Source organism: Acanthopagrus latus, chromosome 21 (genome assembly GCF_904848185.1).
Source record: "Acanthopagrus latus isolate v.2019 chromosome 21, fAcaLat1.1, whole genome shotgun sequence".
Taxonomy (NCBI): domain Eukaryota; kingdom Metazoa; phylum Chordata; class Actinopteri; order Spariformes; family Sparidae; genus Acanthopagrus; species Acanthopagrus latus.
This window is the reverse complement of record NC_051059.1, coordinates 21,003,587-21,026,042: the sequence shown is the minus strand read 5'-3', so window position 1 is coordinate 21,026,042 and position 22,456 is coordinate 21,003,587.

Sequence of the window (22,456 nt, the reverse complement as noted above, 5' to 3'; positions counted from 1 at the left end):
GTTTCCAAACATGCAGCTGTCCCTGTATCAGTTTATATCAACGTGGAATCTTTTTTTTCTGATGAACGGTGTGTTTTCTTTTTACTCCCCAAGTGGTTGTGCTGCAGCTGCACCTTTGTTTAACCCTTTTTACATTAGAAAGTGCACTCCGCTAATAAACTCCATTATCAATGGGATGCTAATAAGTTAGCAATTTAGCATCGTGCATCAGGTTTATTAAAGTGTCCTGGTGATGAACGCACACATTCGTATGGGCGAAGCAAATAAAGTCGAAGTTTATGCAACAAATAAACAAGTCGTGCCAAGCCAATATGAATACACCCTACATGAGCTCCCGAAGCATCAAAAGAAAATATTGCTCAATTTAAATTTAATGACTGCTTCCGCTCAACCCGGCACAGGCAACTGGGCACGGCGCCCGTGCTCTAATAACAATAATGCACTGCTTTATGAAACGCCCTTCACACAAAAGTGTATGTGTGTGTGTGTGTGTGTGTGTGTGTGTGTGACGAGCTGAGCGCGGCGCATTAATAACTTGGGTCTTAACTAAGAGGTTGAGTGCCTGTGAAATGTAGGAGCAAAGTGCAAAATTTAAGCATAAAGCATCAATTCATTCTCCTTTTCAGAGTGTGATGGATACATGTGTGAAAAAGGCACGCGAGGACTCACAGGTACGGGGAAATTCAGGTTTTGGGCGACAAAAGCACGACTACTTAGGCATTGTTAGTGTGTTACAGCCGTGGATGGACGTTTTAAAATGTCAGGGCTGTGAGTAAATTTGAGGAATTCCGCGTATTGGTGCAGGCAGAAATGGCTTTATATGCAATTTCAGTTGTTACCGGCACCATAAAATAGCCCAAATGCAAAGTGAAGCGCTGATAAAGGCCTTTGTGGTCCATGCAAATTGCTGAAATCTACAAGTTAAGAGTGTTGGGTATCTCTGAACTGAATTTTCAAGTGCAAGTCTTTCTTTTTTTTTTTATGTGTGCGTGTGTGTGTTTGGGTTTATCTGCGTCGGGTTCTCGTTTTGTCATCTCGGTACTGTGGGATAACAGCGTGGAAGTGTATTTCAGAGAGTGTAGCAGAGGCAGCAAGGGGGGGAGGGGGGGGTAACCACTTGAATGACATATCAAAACACTCCAAAAGGATGATATCACATGAGTAGCTTTTTTTAAAGGTAGAGGTCTCCTCCAGCATCAAATTATTCCCTTTCTGTCTCATCTTTTATTCCGCCCTTAAGTGTATGATAATGAGCAGCAATCAAGGACAGATACTCGTGTTTTGCTCAATGAGGAGTCGGGGCAAGAAATGAGGACCGCACACCTACGTGCTACAAAAAAGATTTTCAGCCTTTCATGTAAAAATAAATAAATAAATAATAGTATAACGTTCTTGATGCGGAGGAGATGTAAATTATATTGTGCTGAGCGGCAGTTAACTGGCCGTCTAGCACTTTGTATTGCTTTGCTGCACTTACACAGTAATCCAGCTGTATGAGCTACTATAACCACAGGGGGTGCTACTGCATAATTTAAGTGTATAGCCAGTGGAAAGTCATTCTACAATAAAAAAAGAAAAAAAAAAGCCCCTGATCTCGGCTGCTATAATCCTTAAACAGACGCTTTTGTGTGTGAATATTATGGCACATGTGCAGCGGTAAATCACCCTGGGAATATTTAATCGTGCAGGAGCAAATGCTGATCGCCCCCCGAGACGAGTTACATCAGTGCATCATGGGAGGGAGTCGTCGCTGTTGTCAGTAATGTTTCCCCTTCTGCGCGCGTGGTTACTCACGGGCTGTTTGTCTCAGTTGTTCATTTTCGAAAGGAAGTTTAAAGATTTGGGATTGGAGAGCAGCCTCCCCTCCATCCGGCAACGCCATTCCCTGCGTCTTCTGATGGCACGGGGGGAGTGAATGGATTTGACCCGCTTGCCATGGTCCTGTCCCACGCACTCACCTCCTTCCCTGTGTAACCTGGCTTCTCGGAGGCCCACCTCATCTAGTCCTCACTCCCTCCCCCCTTTTTTTCACATACTCATGAATTTCTCCCGTGCTAAATCCTCTCTCTCCCTCTCTCTCTCTCCGCCACCGAGCTGCTCTTGATTCTGCATCCGACGCCTCGGCCTGCGTACTCCGCTGGCTCCTCTCTTCATCCGAGCCGCACAACTCATTGTCCGCCTCTTAAGGACGGATGCTGACAAAGAGGCAAATGTAGATGAGGCGATGCTGAGGATGTGTTTTTCGTATTGAAGGAAGGGTGCGGGAGGTGGGCGGTGTGAACGGAGATCTGGAGGGGCCAGCTGCCAACACATTAATCCCTTTTCTGTGCTTGAGCAACGGAGCGTTTGGCAAATCGGTCACCGATCGAGATGTGTTTTTGTGTGTGTGTGTGTGTGTGTGTGTGCGTGCCCCCTTTGCGTGCATGCGCGAGAGTGTAAGAAGACACAGTGCTGAGCCCAGCTCGACACTGGCCTCTGTGATTCTGTTGGTGGTTGGTGGCTTACCTCCTTTCAGATGGATAGAGGGAGTGTAGTGAAAGCAGAAAATTAATCCAGCATAGCAGAGCAGCAGAGGCACAGGAAACAAATTGTATTAGCTCAACACCACAGCAGACCCTCTCAACATCGTTTAACACTCCATAGAGCATCCAGACCACGGCGGCCCCTGCTCTCCAGCCAATTACTTACCTTCTACAAGTGTACATTTGATCTTAAACTGCGCAACATCAGGTGAATATGTATAGATTTGAGTTGAGTCGAGGTGACTGTGAACCCCACAAGCAACAACATCGATCAAAAAAAAAAACCAACAGCATTCCAGTAACTCCCTCTGTTTTAACACCCTTTCCCTGTAAAAGTGAGCGTGTTCTCTGTAAATGATGAGAAATAAATGTTTGATGAGCCGGACGCACTCCGAACTCTTTTTTGTTGACAGCTCGAGCCACCCACAGGGTTTTGTCCAAAGTATCCATCAAAATACTGTCTGGCCATTCACTCCTCACAGCGGTGGGGCATCAAATAACACTTGCAAGCTCCTTTCCAGATTTCTCATCAAGTTATTTTTCTCTCTTTTACACACACTGAGGTGAAAGAGATGAAATGAGTTAAAATGGCACACCGGTTGCTGATTATGGAAATTTTATTTATTTTTTTATTTTTCAAAAAACAGGTGCTGTTGCAGCGACTCCGATATTGTGTGATCAAACAAAGAATTCCGCGTTCATTTGGGGTCATTAATCATTGAAAGCGAGCAAATGGCAATTAGTTAATGTTGCTAAATGTTTAATGAATGTATCAATAAATGATCATTGGGGTAGAGCACTCCTTGGAGGGGAAAAAGAAAATAATAATGGGATCTCAGAAATGCCGATCCGGTGTGAATGTGTTTGTGTGGGTGTGCGTCAATGCAAATGCGCGCGCTGCACCTGCCTCGGGTGCAGACGCTTGTGTGCGTTGTGTTTTTGTGTGCAATGTGAGATCAACAGGAGGAATAGATGGAGGGATAGATACATACATAGATAGATAGATACACAGATAGATAGACACATAGATGGATGGATAAGTCTAGTCTGGTTTTTACTGGAGTGGGAAAGTTTGTACTGCGGAAGATGAAACATCATTTTCGCCTGTTACAGCTGCCTGATCGTCCCTGCACTGCCAAGTCAGTGAAAATTGCATTTGGTACATTGTGGATGGGATAGATGGGTGTGTGTGTGTGTGTGGGTGTGTGTGCACGCCTGTGCGCCACACACACACACACACGCACGCTTGTTTAACAGGGAGCGTGTTCGCATTTCTTTTTTATTGCCAGCTTTGCTTGTTACAACATGTACAATATGATATTTTTAGTCACAAACTGCCACAGATGGTTGAAAATGCACACTCTCAGGTGCCATTACGTGCTGTCACAAGGCCACAGTCAAAGTACCAAAATTGCAATGACTCACATGGCTGCTTTCCATGTGAGGGCTCAGGCCATTTATTTCGAGGCTTTTGGGCCCCTGCCACTAAAGGATAGATGTGCATATTGCATTGTTTAAGGAACAGGGAATTTACATATAAATTGGGAAGCGGAGGTAAGTGAGAAGGGTGAGAATGCGGACGTGGAGGGATGCACTGACAACACGAGGTTGCTGTGCTATGAGCGGGAGCTGGCATCTGTGGTCTCGGCACACGCTTGTTGAAATGTTCTGGTGGCTCAAATCTCCATAATACAGCTGCCGGGCCTCACTGGAACCCACTCGCAGTCTCTTTATGCATCTCTGGGGAGAGAAAGGGAAATAAATCACGTGGAGACAATAGTTATCAACAGGCCTGCCGATATGTCTTCACCACAAACCCTTGGAGATTAACCAGGAGGCCTTGAAACCAAATCATTGTCCTATCAAACCAGCTTTGATGTATGCATGACCGGCAAATTGTGCATTATGGATCAACTTGATTGTTCTGTCAGAGAAACTTAGTCTCAAGCCGCCTTTTAGCAGCCCCATCGACCCAAACTGTTGATCACAGCCTCGTCGTATCTGTGCATATTCAACTGTCTCCCCCCCGTGGTATTTCCCGAATCTTGTTGATTCCAATCAGCGTACCCGCACAGGTTTCCCCGAGCAACCGCAGTCCAGGGGAAGTTGGACCCAAATGTTAGCTGCGATCTGATTTGCTATCTGATTGACTTTTGAATGTGACTCGTCCACTGTTTACACACTTAAGACCGAAATAGGGATAAATGCCATGTTGACAAACGCAGATGAATTATTCTGTGACTGGATCGGCTCTTTTTTATTTTTTACAGGGTTGATTCTGAGGTGTCGTCAAATACAGTTTTGAGCCGGAGAGTGAAACCATAATCAGAGACATTATCCAAATAGGAACAGATAATACACACTGAACAGATACGAAGGCACTGAAATACCCACTGGGTCTTGCTATTAACTGACTTGTTGTTCCTTTAGACAGGAAACAGCGGTGCCACATTTTTCAAAAAAAGCATTTCTATCTGCTAACATCTGGCTTTTGCCTTCTAAAGGAAAGGAGAAACAGTCTGCATTCATAAAATGACTCTGCAGTCGGAAAGGGTGTTTGTCGGCTCCACCTCTGATTGGCTGTGATGGAAACATGACACCTGGGTGGACACGCTATTTTTCTTCCCTTTTGTGGTGCCGTGCTAGTCGAAGGTAGTCGATGTGTAAATATTCAAGCAGTGCTCAAGAGATACAAAAAAAAATGACATCTGTAACACTGACGTCCATGTCAGTGCCCAGCTGTCGCCCGACCTTTACTGCGCAGGTGCAACTCTCAGGTGAGAAATCAACGACGGCACACTCCTTAGCTGCTCCTAACATCAGCTCTGGGAAAAGGCAAAGTGTCGAGTTAACAGTGTTGTCACCTGGGTAACTGCACCATTTGTTGCCAGAATCAACACAGAAGCAGTTGTCAGTATTTATGAGGTTTTGCTGGGTAACATTTGAGTGTTTATATGTCTATCTATCTGTCTGTCAGTGTGCTGAAGGACTTTTTTCAGGGCAAAGCTCCACAACTGTGCAAGATACAAAACACTTCATAGGATTATAGCCGAGATCAAAATGAAGGCTACATTTGAAGATGAGCTAGTTATAGCTATAGCGAAGTATGAAGTAGGAAGTAGGAAGTAGGAAAAGGGCCGTTTATTTCAAGCTGCAGATCGCTGTAACCCAGTTCCAATCATTCCCGTCCTCCCTAATGCAGCTGGTATTGATTCCACCTTGTCTGTCCTTCTGTCTGTCTGTCTGCCTGTGGACAGAGTTTGAACATGGGTTGGGAGTTACACCCTTTGCCCATATTCATTTTGATGCCGTCACGAAACATTACAACTGTGCGGTAGAGATCAAAATGAAGGCTTGAGTTTTAAGTATGATCCATCCCATGAGTATGGAGCGCTAAGTCCTCATGGGTCGGAATGTCAACATGCTGACCGGCGTCGTCGCCCGTGTGATCCCATCATGAAATGTTCTCCAGGTCAGAATGTTATTCAGACTTCCTGACGACCTGGTTTTCACCGTTTTCTGGGTGCAGTCTGATTAGATATGTGACCTGCTGCTCTCTACTGTTCACTGTGCTCTGGCTTGTTTGTGACATGGACGGTAACACACCAGGAAGAAAAAAATACTGAAAGGAAAACACTGGCAGTCAATCGCCTGTTATAGCTGCTTTACCCACATGGAAATACATGCATGTATGCACTAATTTGTCATCACTGTTCTTATGTGGGTTCAATTTATCATATAACCCAGAATCACATCCAAATGTTGGAAGACTTCAACAGCTTTTGCAATGGGCAAAGTAGAGGAGACAGAAAAAAGAGTGCAGATGTTTTACAGGTGTGCTCAATGTGGCTTTTCAGGAGACATAATGAGGCAACCTACTGTACAGATAAAACAGATGATGTGGCCCTGCAAACCCTGTGCAGTGCTGCTTTCCACGTGAAACATACCGAGCCCTTCTGTCTGCTATGAATTTCCCTCCCCTTGTTCCCTCGCGTTTTGTACTCTTGTGCTGTACGACAGTTTCACTGTGGCTGTCACATTAACATTCACCTTTATTGCCTTTCAGTGAACCACTTCAACGAGGCTGATTTCAGTCAACAAATCAAACAAAAAAAAAAAAGCAACGGCGGGACGCCTGGTCGCGGCCTCGCAAAAAAAGCGTCAATGCGGTTCGAGAGCCAAACAAATAATAGGTGTCTCCTTATTAGTGGCATATTAACAGAGAATTGATTTTGCCTGAAATAAAAGGTCAGGATAAATGACTTGTGAGCCGCTAGCTCGGCTATTTATTAGCCCTCTATCTACAATCTAACAGATTACTGCAGCTGTGCGTCTCAGAGGGCAGAACAAATAGGAAAGCAGGGAAGCCACTTCTGAAATGTCATTCCATAATGTCAAACCATGGATTATATGTCAGAGTTTTTTAAAAATACCTTGTGTTCTTAGCGTCGCTTCGCTGTTCGCCACTTCTTCGGCTATTACAATTTGACTGTTTCTGTTGCCTCCCATTCACAATCATCCTCTCCCGGTGGGAAGTTGGCGCTCACCCAGCAGGAGGTGCGAGAGTTGGCGCGCTGTCATCATTAACCCTGCTTTAGCTGTGGCTGATGATTAAGCGCGGGGGGTGATTAGTAAAGAGAGGGCCGTTTGCTCAGGGCAGATGCCGACGCAATCGAAAGACAAAACGTCTCCACCGGTATCCTCACTTTTTACAGAAAACTGGATGTGTTTGATTGGCAGGGGCAAAGGTATTAAGAGAATGCCCAGTGGCGTTGAAATGAGAGGATGTTGTTTAATTACTGAGCTATCTTTAGCATAATTCAAAATGAAGGGTGCGCGTGAGTGTGAAGTCCCTTTAAGCCATGAAGGCTAAAAATCCACCATTATATTTCATGCTATGCACCGTGTCCCTCCTCACTTTGGTAAGCAACATAGTGATATGTGGTAATGAGTATAGTGGGGGGGGAGAGAGAGAGAGTTGTGTACGGTGTGTTTTGCATGCTTTCACCTTTGATTTACCTATAATTACCATTGGATTTACCTTCAATGACTCAGTCGCTAAGCCAATCTCTTAAATTGGATTTCTGCATAAAGTAGCTTTCCCCTGCAGACTGGTATCCCTCACAGCTGCCTCATTACAGCGTCGCTCCCCGTCCTCACCCACTGAAAAAACAAACAAAACAAATAAAAAAAAAAAACAACAACAACTTTGGATTGACTGGTCTCCCTTTGACCAATTTGACGAGGTCGTCATGGTAACAAAGCACCCCACCCCCTCCCCTCCCCTCCACACCACCTCCTTCCAATCGCGGTGGGGGCCGCGGCGATGGGACTTGGCTGATGATGACTCCATCTCTCATCCAAATGATGGCGATGAGACCGCTGCTCTCTGCCTCAGTACATAAACTCGGGGCTGAGGGAAGGAAGACGGAGGACGGGAGAGCGAGGAAGGCCAGGGGAAGAAGAGGTGTGCATCACCCCGCCGGGACACGCTCTGAGATATTGTACCAAAGCCTGGCAACGCTTCTGTAGCAAACAAGCAATTAATAGGGCAATTATGCATCATGTACCGGAGCATTTACATTCACATTTGCTCGCTTTATTATCTCTTACTGCTGTAGACGGAAATTGGATAATGCAGTTAGTCGGTATTGGGAGTATATTTCATTCTGAGCAGTGTGTTTGTGGGTGAGCATTGGCCGTGAGCTTTTTTTTCCCTCGGCTCTCGCCCTGCGCCTGCCATGCTTCTGCAATCAGACACAAAACAGCTCAAATCAGGATTTCCGCTCCCCATTCTGCCCGGTGGAACTTATGTCAGCAACGCTACATCTCTCAGGCTACGCACACAAACCATATGCATTGATATTTGTTTCCATGTGTATCTCAAAATTTCCCCCACCACCCCTGCTTTACTGCCTGCTCGGGCTTTGAAGCAGGAGAGCTCAGCATGTGTTAGCAGATACAGATGCCCTCCCTGTGTAATTGAAGATGATGAAGAGGCTGCCCGTGTGAGGGGATATTGCTCATGGACCACTTATAAATCAAAGAGACAGAGTATTTGTAATTGATGATGTGTTTTGTAGTACCGGACCATGTTTAAACTGGGTTTTTTTTTTCCCATTTCATTCTACACAATAGCATAAAATTAACTGCAGCGGGAGAGATACAGATACGGAGCAGCCTTCCAAAACTTTCGACTGACAGTAATAATAACAGCCCAGGCAAATCATTTGTCAGAAGCAATTGCCGGAGTGGTGGGGTGTGAATGTAACATATACCCCACAAATAGCCGAGACACGACAACATATTGGAGAAAAATACAGAATTCATGTATCCGTGAACAGATTGCCTAACCATTCTCGTTGTTCTAATGTGCAGCTGTCCGCAGCCTGTTCTGCACGACTGGCAGGTACGGTGGAAAAATAGAGTGGATGCGAGGGAACAGAGAGCCACATCTGGACATGCCCTTCCCAGGAGGATCCTTCTCACCTCGAGCGCCGTAACCTTTGACCCGGGGAGTCTGATTAGCCAGCTCCCGTGCTTTTATGTAGAAAAGCGGGGAGAAATGCAGACCCACGAATATGCAGATAAGGAGCGCAGCCTGGGCAGCTTTCACCACCCCGGAGTCCCAGTCAAGGTCTTCCACACTGTCAGCAATGTTTCAGAGCACACACTGTGACTTGAATTCTGTCTTAAATCACTGTAGGAGAAAAGGTATTCAAGTTTTAGGTTTACGTAGAACATGTATTTTTGAAAAACACTACTCCTGGATGTTAGTTTAACACGTTCTCATGTCAAAAGGACAGAATAGGTTGCTGGTGACTGTTTTGTCAAAACAGAACATAGTGATGTGACTAGCAGTCACTAGCGGTGATATAATACCAGCAACAGATGCACATGTGGAAAAAAACAGTTCATGTAGTCATCCGTCGCAGTTTGGTGTCATCACAGTACCAATAAATACAGTTTGGTTAGGTTTAAGCAACAAAACTACCTGGTTAGGTTTAGGAAAAGATCATGGCCTGAGTAAAGACAAGTACGTCAGTAATGTTACACGCCCCGAAAGTTATCCGCCGTTCTTGTGACAGGACATTCAGCTGACGACCATTCGGATGCAAAATCGATTCTCGAATGCATCTCTATGCGTCCTCAATGATCTATATTACTGCACATGGCTCATTTTCATAATTCTAACTCCCCTTTTATTCAGAAAATCAGACCATGGCTGTTTACAAAATAAAAGCCTCATCTTTTCAATACATAAATAAAACAAAACATTTATCCATCTGGAGTGCCACACACGTTTGTTGTAATCTACAGTAATGTTGTTTTCACACAGCAGCTTTTAGAAAAAGCATTGATTGACTCTGCTGCACCTTTTCACAGAGTTGGACGGCAAGGTTGACACCGCCTCCTCAGATCTTGCCTGATTAGCTGGGCTTGCTGTAACAGTTATTTATGGCTGCACAGGTTAGGTTCAGTGTGATTAGTGATTGTTGTGAGGCAGAAGTCGAACTTGTCGTGCATCTCATCCAGTTCATGCTTCCCAGCAAGTTCATAAAATCTGCAAGTGCCTAGTTGTTTTTTTGTTTTTTGTTTTTCTTTTTTTATCACTCCCAGATGATCTCCGTCCAACATGCCTCCAACATGCTCTTGTCATGAACACTACAGCTGCTAGAGGTCACTGCTTAACAACAGACTTAAATACAGGTTGTAATGAGCTTCTTGCACAGGCGACTAAAACAACACTTTTCTCAGATGTCCTGTTTAATTTTGCATTGTGGATGACAGGATGGTTAAACCAAAGACCTGCCTGGCGGATCTGAAAAAAATATTTTTCAGTTTTCCCCTTTTTTGTGAACTTCATGGTCATTTCTCCTCTCATAGACATGTAAAAAATAAATAAATAAATAATAATAATCTGTCAGAAACATTTTGGGGTCATTTCCATGAGAAATGTATGATTTGTGTTTCCTTTATGCTCTTTCCACTGCTCGCTGGTATGGCCTGGGTGTGGTTTTGTCAGAGAAGGGGATCTCTCTTGATTTTGTGCACCAATCAGAATTAACCGACACTATGCATCTGTTGATCAAATGTATTCAAGTCAAACCCACGCAGTCCGAAAAAGCTTATTTGTAATTGTAGTGACAAATAAATTATGATTAAAGATGTTTTTTTCTTCAAAATAGCTTTCAGTACATTGTTGCTGATATAGTGAGTGAAGACTCTTCATTTAAACCTCTATATAGACAAAGAAGATGATGTTCCCATGTAGAATAAAACACAATATAATGATCTACGATTTCTATAGACCAGTCACGTACTGTGCGATCTGAAGATGTACGTAGTGGACCCCTTGTATCGAATTTCTTTCTCTTTGCCCTCACAAGCATCACGCCTCTTCTAGTGTTGTTGATGAACGGCTGCTTCATTTCACACATCATTCTCATCTCTCGCAATTCAAGGAGTATAAGTTTAAGAAAAAACACTTTGCCCAGGTTTTCAGGATTCCACGCAATATCATGCCCCCCACTGTGATGGTAATAGGATCATAATAGAAAATGGACGGAAAAATGAAACCCGGAGCATGCGGGTATCTCCGGAGACGGCACACGAGGCAATAATGGCATGGCATTGATTGACATTTCGCTGTTGTTTTTAATCATAATAACGAGCTTTCAAGTTAGGCATGGAAATGACTTCATGATCGTATAATGACAGCTCAATAGCTGTCAGGGTACTGTGAAGAGGATAACATCTTTATTGTTTTCAATCATCGTATGCTGACAGAGCCTCGACTTACAATGAAAAAAAGTTTCTCTCGGGGTGTGTTTGATGTGCGATTAATGGTCGTGGTTATTCAAAATTCACGGTTGCTTTTTGTGTAGCCCAGCAACTTAATTGTTTCTGATACCAAGCGTATTTTTAATGTGATTTCTTTAAAGCGCAGCAGCTTTTCATTTTCTTTCTTTTGTTTTTTTTGTTTTTTTTTTTCCGGCAGCAGCATTAAACTTCACTTGTGACTTTTCGACAAAAGGGCATCATCATGCAGACCACTGGTGCGAGAACCACATTTTTGTTTTGGACAACTGACAAAAATGAAGGAGAAAAAAAAGACATAGAGAAAAGAAATAACAAATTGAAACTGTAAAGCGGTGTTGCTGGTCTGCCAGTGTAATAATCCAAGTGACTGCTGTCTGATCAAGGCCTATTCACGTGTATCAAAAAGCAGCTCGACATTCAATACAACAGCATGAGTAGAAAGGCGAGGAAATTTGCATAGTACCTTTGCTGCTAGCCAATTACAGAGAGACACTATTTGTTGGTCCTTTTCATTCTGTGGTTTAGTTCCTGAAACTATCAGCCGAGGTGAGAATGCATATTCATGACTGGGCTATCTGCAGCCCATTAGTGGTGTGTGTGTGTGTGTGTGTGTGTGTGTGTGTGTGTGTGTGTGTGTGTGTGTGTGTGTAGGTGGACTCAGGCTTATAAACAAGTGGTGCCATTAAAGAGCGTATGAATGGCCCTGACTCCGTTGCCAGTACCTGGACTCTTCTCAGTCAGTAATTACTGGGAGAGTTTTGATTAGCATGCTGCAGGGAAATGAAAGACTTCTCCTCCATGTTAGAGAGAAAGACAGAGACAGAGACAGAGAGCAGGAACCCATATGGATATTGACCATGTTCACTTGAAAGTAAAAGAGAAAATTGAGCCAACTTCGCCTTAAAAGTGTTTATTTTTAAAAACTGCGTGGTGCCACATCGGGGGGATAACGTTTCTACTTATATCTCCTCAGCAAAAAGAAAAAAAAAGATGCTGCGCGCAGCAGCAAAGGTGATATCAAAGTTTGAAAAGTGTTTCACAGCGAGAGTCGCCCAATTACAAACTTTCACAGGCATCATCTTTTAAACATTTTCATCCTCAGCTCGGTTATTCTTATGGCCGAAAAAACAGCTTTCCATTACCTCCCTGACCCTCGTGTTCGGGGTCATTAACCTCGACGCTTGAAGTCCCATCCCGATCGACAAACGTACATAAGGATAAAATATTGACAATACTAAGGACTATTGGCTCATTAAGGACCCAGCCTTGCTAATAAGCCTGAAAGAGTTCAATGCAATATTAATGGTATAGGATTTCTCGCAGGCCGCCATTTCCAGAGACCATTCCACTAGGTCTCCTAATTATTGATGGGCCAAATTACAAGAAAGACTTCATTACATCTCCGAGTGAATGAAGAATTCATGAAAGCTTTGCAGAGCGCGCTGCATGCTAATGAAAAACTGTAATAAAGACTATTTAATATGTGTATCATCTATTTGTGTTTCATCGACTCCCACCACCAGCTAAAGTATTTAGTGTGACTGTTTAACACTCTCAAAGTGAAATGTTCAGACTCAGAAGTTACAATTAGTGTTGCATTTCTGAAAAAGTTAATTGAATTGGGTGGGTAGGGGGGTTTTGTTCCGTTTAAGAATTATGAAGCGCATTTCTGTTGATGTAGGAATAGCAGTAGGAGTCCTCGGTGTTGGTAATGATGTCTTTTTTCATGCTCGGAGATTCTCAAAAACACACCGTTATCAGTGATATTTCTCGTCTTCTGTATCCGCACTACATGACTAAGATTGTACGTACACTCACCTGCATACATGAAATGAGCCCTACAGGAATAGATCCTATTATGCCCGTTTGTCTTTGATGTGAGCCATTCATGTCGAGGCTGTCCAATGTGAACTGCTGGAAATACAGTGCAGCCATTATCAACGGTTCACAGCGAGACACTCTGAAAGGACCCGCATTGTTTTGTTCTGCATGGAAAACATGTTTGTTAAGCCACCTTAATTAAAAAAGCTCCACAGAGCCGCGCAGACACCTCTCAGGGCGCTCTCAGCGTTCAATTTACAACAAATTTTCCCTCCGCACTTAATGACGACGTGTCGCGGAAAAATATGGCAGTTGTTGACAGGACACTGCTAATCATAGAAGAAAAGGAAATTTGAGAAATGAGGAGTTCAAACGAAGAGGGGAAATGAAGAGGGGAGGGGAGGAGTGATTGGAGTTCTCCTATGTATAGTTGCCTTTAACTTGTGTCCGTCTGCCTGAGCAAAGAGAGGAACGTAACGCCCCTCCTGCTCTCTTTGTGTGATATCTGAGGGATGATCACACCAGAGGCACTGTCTACAGTAGTGACGCCCACATCTGTCTCTCATTAAGATCTGGAGTGCGAGTGTGAATATGCTGACCCTCACACGCATCATTGTTTGTAGCATCTTTGTCTGAAGCGCGCCCTGTTATATATCTAATTTACCATCGCCCGGCCCTCCCTCCCTCCCTTTAAGTTTCCCCATACCTCAGCCTTTTGTGGTGGCTTTTGTTCTCCCTCGCCACTCCCACCTTGACTCCCGAATCTCACAAATAATGCAGAATCAACCTCTTCTTGTGTCCGAGTCCTTTTATCCTTTTATCCAGGGGGCGATGAATGGTAGGAGGGAAAAAAAAAAATGCTGTGAGACAATTAGACAAGGCCACATGAAGCTGTAATGGTTGAGCTCATTCCCCCCACAGCGACAGGGACATTGATGTTTCTCTCGAAGGATCGATACGCATGGAATAGTCAAGGAGCAGACTGACGCACACACACACTCACACGTGTATGTGTGCACTCAACGGACACACCATTGCTCGTGAATGGTAACATTTCGGAGGGCGTTTTGTTGACTGAGCAACTTCAGCTTCCAAAAATCACCACAGTTACCTCGCCGGGATGCCTCATTATGGTGGCCTGGATAAAAGCTGCAATTAGCTACGTTATCTTTGGCGAAACTGGTTATTCAGTCAAGCACCAGGGATGAGGGTGACCTCACATGCTGAGGTTGCATGCAGGGAGCTGTAGGTGTCACAACATCTCAGCTGGGTTTCTCTCTTGGAGAGATGAGGACATCTTGTTGCCTTGAGGCAATAATCCTGTTAATCCTGTTTATCACTTGAACATGCTATTCTTTCTTTTGTGTTACTTGTTGCTAAGTTGTGCTTTCTTTCTTCCTCAGTTTCTTTCCCTTCTTCGCGCTCTGTGTTGGATGTGTCATGTGTTGCAACAGAGGACCCAGATGCAGAGGAGTCAGCATTCAAAGGGCAGGCAAACAGTAGGCAGGCAAAGGAAAGTCCTTGGAAAATATTGATGAATACAAAACTGAGGAGAAACCAGAAAACTATCAGGAACAGGTCAGCAGGTCAGCAGGAAGTAGGAAGTGGCAACAGGACATAGGACATAATGAACCAAAACCCAAGGCCATGACAGGATGCCAGCCTGAAGAATGAGCTTTCCTCATTCAAATATAGAAAAGACTATCTTTCCCTCGCCCCTATAGTTACAGACTTGCAGCGGGCATCCATGTATAGTGTACACTCTCTCTGCCGGCAGTATCGAGCTACTCTCCTGGGAACTGTGCGCTATTCGCCCTCCATGTCTAGCGCAAGATATTTGATCAGTCGGCTGTTTTCCATCTCTGTCAAGCCAAACCCTGCGAGGTGTTTTGTTAGACGTTTACATGGATTTCTATAGGAGACGGTCAGATTAATATTCCTCTTTCAACGCTGCGGAGCTACAGTCTGATTAATGGCTGAAGACAGCCCCCTCCACACGCAGCCTATGTGTAAATATGATCAGCCTTGCAGTACGCTGTGTGGTCCAAGAGAGGAAGGACGGGAGGGATGCTCGTTGCCTCGGGCTTATTGCACATGCAGTGTTCTGATCAACACGTGTTTTGTCACTACATATGTTGATCCGCTGTGCAGGGGAAGAGCGCCGGGGAAAAAAAAAAAGTGCATTATCCATTTTTGAGTGCCCTCTTTACAAATCCAACAATAAGACTCGGAGTGCTCAGAGCTATTCGTTTAGCTGTGGCTTTCAAAATGTGGAACATAGACTGCTGCAAGTGTGCTTCAGAAACAGAAAGTTGTTGTTTATCAGTGATGAAATAGGGGGAAAAAAAAAGACACAGATTATGCATACTAGGATTGATAAATGCAAACGTAAATGCATGACCATAAATCCAACATGTATGTTCATTCAACTGTAAGCACAGCACTGTTGCATAACCGTTCACATTTACATAAGTGCTACTGGCTGTGTTTTTTTTTTTTTATCTCTGCTTTTCATTAAAGACAAATACGTGATTGTAGCCGATCTAAAAAGGCAGCTAACACCGGCGCACAAATCTATAGCCCGAAGAAAATTGATGCCTGTTCTGCATCACAAGGCACAATCACCAGACTTTGATGAATCTCTGTTCTTTTCAAAAATGCTCTTGGACTGGTGTCAGTGTGAAAATAACTGCCTTTAACCGAGTCGCTGCCTCGGAGAATTTGCCTTTCTTTGACAAATATCCTCAACAGTGAGACAGCGAGACCATTATCAGTTTGTCTCTACAGTGGAAGGAGGTAGCAGGTGGTCAAAGTGTGTATGTTAAGAGAACACTCAGAGCTGTCAAAACTCGCAATGCGATCCTCTTCTCGCTTCTCAGAGAGAATTACACTTAGTCCGCAGCACTCCATGCTGAATCTCTGTGTCTCTTCTCTTGTAAGGCGAGATTTACACGACATTAAGTGGGATTAAAATGCACAGAACTGTCATCACGACAGTCATTTACAGCTGTGACTGCAGGCAGGGTATATATGAGCGGTCAGATTTTCTGTAGAGTAGCACACAATCCCAGCAACTATATATGTTTTTTTTTTTTTCAGGTTTTGCTTGTACTCAAAATGAGAACTTAGTCAGAGCCCTGCCCCTGAGCCTTTTTTGTTCATTTCCTTGACGTGTAATGGGATTTTCTCAATGGAAATGGATGCATTTTCCTGTAATTCCTAGTTGTGATGCCTCAGATCACACTGGGGTTTATGGTGTAATTTTCTTGCGCGTCCCAAATTAAAATTTTGATGTTGTTTGTGCCTCTTAATGATGGCATACAATAGGCCAAATAACCGTGCAAATGGTCGATTATGACACCACTTTTTTCTCTTTCATCCTGGCAATTTAAAAACAAATGGCACGTCTCATTTGTAGAAGTGCCAGAAGTATTAAAAATGGGTATTTGGTAGCTTGTCAGGATGATGGGCATTGAAGCTGGGACTTAACAACAGTGCCTGACAATGGGGCCATTTCAGAGCTTTTCAATTATACATGTTTTAGGCTCTGTGGTGGATGCAAGCCTCACTTGAACGACATATTGAGAACTCCACCTGGCAGCAAAATGAGAAAGCCAACATGATTTGCATTCTGTGGCGGGGCTGTTAACTTGTCATCAGCCGGGCTTGACAATTGAATGAAAATAAACATCTACAACGTGCACTCAGTGGAGTTAGAATCCAATTTAAGTTAGGACTCTGAAGAGGTTTTCGAAACATCCATTATTGCCTTGTTCTCTTGTTATTTTCACCTTTTCTTTTTCACATTCAGAGTATGATTCACAGTTAATTTATTATTCACTTTCACCCTGCGCTCTTGTTTACAAACACCGGCCAGAGATACTCCCGCCGCGACGGCCGCGTGTTGGACAATGGGATGAAGCCGAATTCAGCCGAGTCAGAATTGTGTAGCCGGGGGGGGGGGGGGTGATGTTAAGAACACATTTTAAAAAGTGTCTCCAATACATAACTTATCTAACATGCAAATGTTGAAATCCATAGCCCAGAGCCCCGGCTGACTGTTGCTGTAGGTGCAATTTATGAGGGAGGGAAAATCATTTTAATTGAATAAATGTAATTTTTCCAAATCTGTGTCCTGAATATGACCAGTGTTTGTTTTGACCTGTCACAGTCATACTAACCTAAATGAAGATACTGTAAACATAAGTGTTCTGCAGGTGGGAGCACTGTCATTGTTTTATCCTACCGCCTGTCCATCCTGCAGTTACATGTAGCAATCCTCTCCCTCCTCTCCACATCAGCACACTCCGGTTTTTCATTCCTTGGCCCGTTTTGGTAGCACAGGTCGTCATCAGGAGCGCTGGCATTGGTAGCTCTCCCCGTTCTGCCGCTGCCGTACAGTAGGTACCAGAAGAGCAGAATCCTGCTCTGTGTGTGTTCACCGGGGCAGAAAGGACAACCTCTTCAGGGAGTTCTCTGTCCTGATTGGATAAAGTGGGAGGGGATACCAGGCGATTTCTTTTTACGTTTAATGAATGAGCAGGGGGAGAAGAGACGTTTAAACAAATTGACTGATTTCAATTTTATATTGGTGGTCAGTGGGGGAGAATGCATTTTGGGATGCAGGGGACTTTTTCATTGCAGTACCACAAGTGAAATCCATGAGGGGGAATCAGTGGTGTGATGTTTGTCAGCTAGGAGCAGAGTGGTGGGTTTCTGTCTCAACTTCACCTACTTTTAAAGTGAATAGAGATGGAGGAGTTCTTAAGATTACACTTGTAGTAAAGAAGAGTTTGTCAAATGTCTCTCTTTTGACAAATAAAGTTGTTCTTGCTGGAGTGTTGCTGGAGCTTTCTGACCTCTTTAGATGTCCCCTAGCTAGTCTTATTAGCTCTCTTCACAAGCAGAAACTAGTTAGCATAGCTTGCTGGCTTCAACTTTGGGTATGGAACACAAGCTTACGAACATGTCACCTCAAATGTTTAATCTTGTAGAAGGACCGACATGTTAAATGTTTCAATGGTACGTAACCAACACTATACGGGCTGATAAAACATCAGTGTGTGTTACTTTGACGTCTTGCAGTCAGAAGCTCGCCACAGAAGTTGACAGCACATCTCATCAGTCAGCAGCTGCCATGGGAAACAGCCACCCAGAGGATTGTGATCTTAGAGGCTGTTTCCATGTCCAACAACAGTTTTTGTCCTCTTTTGAAATATGAAATGAATACACAATAGCTGTAGTACCATCACAGTTTACGAAAAAAAGGAAAAAGTTAAAATCTGAGTCTACATCTAAAGATTTCAGGACAGACATCTGCAAACCACAAAAGGAACAAAAAAAATAACATCTGTCGACTTCTTTTCATCAAGACTTTGTGCGTACTCAGAGAGGTGAGCCGCTAACAAATAAAGTGAGTGTGAACAGTTTTTTTCGTCCCTTGTAGTCCCAACATCAAAAGGGACGGATGTGTGCAGATAGCGGAGGTGCCGGAGAGAGATTCAAGGAGACCAGCATCTGGCTGGACAACTCGGTGTTCCACACACCGGGCCGACTCCTGCAGCTTTTGAAGTCGGTCTCTTTTAAGTCGCCCGGGGATACATTCTTGAAAGAGATAGAGTCGTCGATAAGCAGTTTTCTTTTTACCCCACATCTACAGAGCTCCACAACACACAGTGGGATAAGGACGATAATGATCTCTCCACTCCTGACCATTCAGACAGATAGATAGCATGTAATGGGCAGGATTTAACAGCGGTATTAGCTTGCTGAATGGATGTTTGGGTTGAAAAGAATAGAGCTGCTTTCGTCTAAATTTAAGTGCGTCTTCAGAGCTCTTCAGGAAGTCTGAATTCCAAACTCTTAAGCAATGAAATACGGCTTTTTCATTCAGAGTTTAGGTGCGCGGCTGGTTTACTCCAGGGTGCGACGGATATAGAAATAAACAACGCATTTTTATTCACAAACACACCACCGTTGAGACGCGCAGACACGAGTTTCGGCCCCCCCGCTGCGTACCTGCGAAGCTCAGATGTAGGCTACAAACAGTCTCAGAAGCTGCCTGTGATCTATACATAGACGTGAGACAAACAGCAAGGGCTAACTTTGATGGAGCATTTTTTTTTTCCCCAAGCAAGCCAGCACATACCTGCATAAAATAAAGAAACAGCAACTTGTTGAAAAAGTAAAGTTGGATTGAAGATAAATGTCACTGAGCCTCGAAAATCAGCATTTACAGACCCACGGGGGGTGGGGGTTAGCTTTTTGCCCCCGCGTGTTACAAGTATGGCGCTTAAAGGCCGTGTATACGAAATATACATGAGCGTTAAAAAATAACCTTAATATATATTCAGATTTATGCACCACAGCAGATACCAGATAACGGCTCATATGTGTGGCAGTGCATTTGATGATATGAATCTCAAACCGCCCTGTGGAAGTACCTCTCAGTTTGCACCTCTGCTCCACAGAAATCCAGCGAGGACCAATGAACACTTAAACGTCCTCAAACTTGACCGGCCCCCGCTGCAGTTTATAGTTTAATAAGTTTACAATTAAAAAAGCACAGGTTTTATTGAAAACGCCAACGCCAACGTACAATAATCTGATTTCAAACTTGATAGTCCTGTATTAAACCACCCATAACTGCCTAACCATAAGTAAAGCTCACCAGATCTAGGATCAGCAGCAAATTGTCATGGATACCGGCCATCTCAATTGATGCATTATTACTTGAGAAATTAGCCAAAATGTAATGTTAACGAATGCGAGAAGAAATTCCTGGATCCGTCCCCTCATCCAGACACGCGCCAGACGTCAGTGCCGTCTATTCTGGGCCGAGAACCAGCTGTCATCCAAATCTCGTGGAAATCCGTTGTGTAGTTTTTTTTTTCTCTAATCCTGCCGACAAACCCAACCAAGAAATCACACCAACAGACGTGAGTGAAAACATAACCTCCTCAGCCGAGACAACTACAGAGACTTTCCAGCGGAGCCAAAATAAAAGAATCAAAAACAAACATCAAATATGACAGAGGTCATTCTTTTGAACAGTACTGTCAACAGACTACAAACACCTAAACCTTGTGCGCAGGCACATGCACACAGATAAAGAACACACACACACACACACACACACACACACACACAAAGATGATAACATGCCTGCTGTTATCATCAGAATGTCCACGATGGTTATAGGATGAGCACGAGCATATTTACCCATCTCATTCGTCTTGTGCTGTCCTATCTGTCTGGCAGCGTTGTGCAGACATACATATCTCCCTATCCAGGGTATAGATGCAAGAGATCTATTTAGCTTTGCTCCGCTTTTATCTCTGGCTCCTTCCCTTTCCCCTCTTGCATTCATGCTAGATTTATTTCCTTCCCCTATTCTGTTTGTTTGTTTTTTGTTTTTTTTTCTCTCTCTGTTTCGCCAACCGACCTTACCTTGCTGTTATAGTTCCTCGCCAGCTTCACTGTTCTCTCCATCCATTTTAGACAGGTCATTACATTAACTCCTCACTCCTCTCCTCTCTCCCTTTGACTCACTGATCTCATTCTTCTGCTCTGTTCTGCCTCACTCCCATCTTGGCCTGTCATCTCCTTCAGCCCTGCTCTCTTCCCTTTGGTCCTGACCCTCCTCACATTTTTATATTCTGTCCTCCTCTCCTCTCCTCTCCTCTCCTCTCCTCTCCTCTCCTCTCCTCTCCTCTCCTCTCCTCTCCTCCTCTCTCCTGTTAAAGTCTTATTTTGTTCTAGGGAATCCAGTCAGCCTGGCCCATCTGCATGATTATACACAGCGCCACTGACTGGTTCCAGGCAAATCATTCCAGTGGAACATGATGTCCTGGATTGAAATAGCCCACAGAGTAACAAAATAACTCACGCTTCCTCCTCAATTTTCAAAACTTTATATCCACTCATTTCAAGTCTGATCAGACGCCCTAGTCGCTCCTTAAGTGATTAGATTAATGTTTTCCCCCATATTATGGATTACAGTAATTGACAACTCTATCCTTTTATTTTAAGGCGCGGTGCTTCGGGGATCAAATTCTTCATTAAATCAGAGCAGATCTGACAAGGTAATCTGATGCATCTGCTGCCAGGTGACAGTTTCATTAACTGGATTCCTTTTCCCTGACACCTGGATTATCACAATATATAGTCTGGCACACTACCTGTTAACACCGATTCTTGACTTTATCCTATAAAATTGATTAAGCAATTATATATTAATTCGTTTTTTTTTTCCTCAGAAAAATGTTTTAACAGGGTTAAAAATGTCTTCGAGGTTAAAGGGGAGCTCCAAGAAGTGTCGCAAACAATGTTGTTGTCAATGATCAGACACATTGTCATGGTTTTGGTTTTTCCTTTGGTTTTAATTTGGTAGGTTCTCACCTTTTGTGTCATGTTAACTTTCCACTTCCTTTCTTTGTTTGTTTTCCCTCCCTTTGTCCTGATCACCTGTGCTCCCAGTGTTCTGTTTCCCTCTTGTGTTCCTGTACTCCACTTCAGCCTCATGTCAGGCTCATTAACCCTGCTCTGCTCCCAGTGTTCTTTTCCGGAGCTGCATTTTGCATTTTGGGTAATATATACACCAGGAATAAATTCTATTCAATTTCAACTCGTTTTTTTTTTTTTTTTTTTGTAACTGAGTCTGACAATGTCGGAGAAGCGCATTACCAGTTTGGTAAAACACTACTCTGACATCTCAGTTTTTCTGGCAGAGAGCAAAGAGAGGGGAGTTTGAAAAGGAAATTTCAATGTTAGGTAAATGTAGGAGATTGACTTATCAGGTTCAAAGTGATCATTACTTCAGAAAGAAGCTGGGCAAATTTTGAGAATCAATATAATCACTTTGCGACAGACGTACAAGATTATTCACATGAAGATACTGGTGGATTACAAAATGGGCTCTTGATGCTGCTCTGCTGAATCTCAATTTGTGTTTGGGTCAAATTCAAAAGACTTGAATTGGTTTAAACACCGGCTGACCTCACCATGTCTGGAGAAAAACCATGAAAGAACTGACTCCTCTGAACAGTTCAAAAAAGTTTTTGGACCATTTTAAGTTGTCTGGATAAAGATTTTGCCTTTAAAGTACTGCAAAAAGAACACAGACTTTGCCTCATCTTACTAATTTCTCTTTAGCATCGTGAATGTGATTTTGTTTTATACTTTGTTGGGCAAGGGCTGGATGAGATGATCTGATGCTTGTTGCACTGAATGTAAAAACTTGGAAACACATTAAATAATGTTGCCAAAAAAGCCACTGTATTATCTTTCAT